At 48.1% G+C, this 2298-nt stretch overlaps 1 pseudogene; it reads right to left on the minus strand.

The window, feature by feature from the left end:
• Window positions 1-220: 220 nt before the first annotated feature.
• LOC136638126 (5S ribosomal RNA) lies at window positions 221-340 on the minus strand (annotated as a pseudogene).
• Between the last annotated feature and the right edge of the window lie 1958 nt (window positions 341-2298).

A 2298-nucleotide genomic window follows, 5' to 3' on the forward strand; every position in this document is an offset into this window, starting at 1 on the left:
TTGTGTCACCCTCAGTGGTGGACCTCCCCAGCCCTTGCTATGGGGCTGTGATGGCGCATCTGAGGGATGTCGCCACCCCCATCACACGCAAATCCATCCCCCACTTACCTTGAGCTCACAGAGCCTCGCGCAACTGCAGGACGCATTGGGGAAGCTTCTCTGAGGTCCCCTTATGCTTTAAACTGGTTGGCAACCTTCAGTCTCGAAAGACTATGGTAGAAGCCTACAGCACCCGGTATTCCCAGGCGGTCTCCCATCCAAGTACTAACCAGGCCTGACCCTACTTAGCTTCCAAGATCAGATGAGATCGGGCATGTGCAGGGTAACAGTTGCTTTAAACTGTTCTGGAAAACCAGAAACACAGTTTCCAACCCCGTCAGGAGCCTCACAGAGGCTTCTGCGGGGTCCTAAAGGCGCACATGGCTCCGTGCCCGATGCATTTACCCCATCAACTAAGTGGGATGTCCACAACTGGGTCACCCTCTCACATGGATCACACTCTATTATGTACTGTGAATGTAGGGATACATTTTGGGACTGCTGTGATCAGAAGCAGAAGAAGGCCTATCTGGTCCACGTTCAACATTTTAATCACGATTAAAGCGTGGAATGCTGGCATTTAGGAACACTTCACACTCAATATGAAACTGTCTTCCGCTGAGTGAGAGCAAATCAACATAGCTCCGTGTTGTTTTCAACATTTTTTTCACCTCACGGCACACTGACAAAATGCTAAAATTGTCGAGGCATGGGGTCAGTTTTATGGACAATTAACAAGGCACACCACACTGCTGCTGGGGGGCTCACATCCCCAAGGGCCCTACTAATATATGACCCTTCCCCAGAATCCCAGGGCATACCCGGGGACCATTCACAGCACCCCAATGTGCCGCTGCAAAGTGTTTTGAAAATTGCTGGTTCACACAGATCTCAGCATCAGATAGTCAAGGTCTGAGACTTTCCCACTCATGCCTGGGGGTGCCAGGGCTTGGACCAGAGACCTTGTGCATGCAATGCAAGTGTTTTCCCACTGAGCTATGTCCTTCCCTTCTTTATGATTCATGCAACCAGGGTGAAGTCAGGATTGTGTGAGATTATTATTTATTTATTTACAAATCTGTATCCTGCTTTATGTCCCAAGTGGGCATTCAAAGTGGCTTCTTTATTAGCATCTATGAGCACTACGAGCCAGTCTTTGAGTCCCTATCTTTTGTGTGTGTGTTTTTGCTTCTTATTTTCCACTTTTGCATCATGCTGCAAGACTTTGTGGATGATTTGGAAGCAGGCATTCTGAAGTACAGTAGCAGACATGGTGTGAGGGTAGGCTGGTTCCGGGAGGGAGGGGAGGTTGGTTCCCCCCAGGGGCTGGGGGGATTGGGGGAAAGAGGAAGATTTAAGACTTTTGTTGGTTTGCTTGTTTTTGGCTGCATGAAGCTGTGGGAGGGACCAGAAAGTGGGAGCAGCTAGGACAACAGGAGAGAGGGCTCTTTTACATATATATGTATATATGTAAGAGCCAGGAGAGGGTTCTTTTGCCTATATATATATAGGCAAGGGAGGGGAGAGAAGGAGGCACCCAAAGGATGGGGAAAGGGGGTTCTTGCAAAAGGAACAAACAACTTCAGTTTTGTTTTTTGTTTTTGTTTTTTTCTGCACAAGCCAGGTAGGGGTAAAAGGAGGCAGGCAAACAGGGGGACCTTCTTTGCACCTAGCTGACTAGAGTGCAAATGGGATGGAAAATCAGGGAGTGATGTTAAATAACAGCTCCCACCCCCCTACACACCCCACCACCACCTGCCTTATTTCTGTGAAATTTGGCTCAAGGACCTGAGTCAAGTGACTCAAAATGACTCAGGCATGTGACTTAAAAGACTTGGAATTTTTCTCAAGTCAAGTCATTGACTCACGCACTATGACTCACAAGTCAAGTGGTGGGTCAGTGACTCACGACTCCACTTGCAACTCAAGCTTAGTGACTTGAGCACATCTCCCCCTCTTTCCTACTCCTCATGCTCCCTCCATCGTGTGGCTCTTTCCTGAAACAGGAAGCGAGCATGTGAGGAAGGAGAGTTTGCCGCCTCCTCCCCTTGGTCAATCCTCACATGGGGTTTAAAGTTTAAAGGGAAGACTTTAAATGTTGCATAAGGAAGGAGGAGAGAGACTAGTGAAGCACTCTGTTCTCACGCGGCATTTGAAGTGCAAAGGGATGTCTCCCCTTTAAACTTTAAACTCCACAAGAGAATAAGGTAGCTAAGTGGAGGATCCAATTCCCACTCACATTTAGCAAATGTGGCTCAC

This window comes from Tiliqua scincoides, chromosome 1, assembly GCF_035046505.1.
Source record: "Tiliqua scincoides isolate rTilSci1 chromosome 1, rTilSci1.hap2, whole genome shotgun sequence".
Classification (NCBI taxonomy): Eukaryota; Metazoa; Chordata; class Lepidosauria; order Squamata; family Scincidae; genus Tiliqua; species Tiliqua scincoides.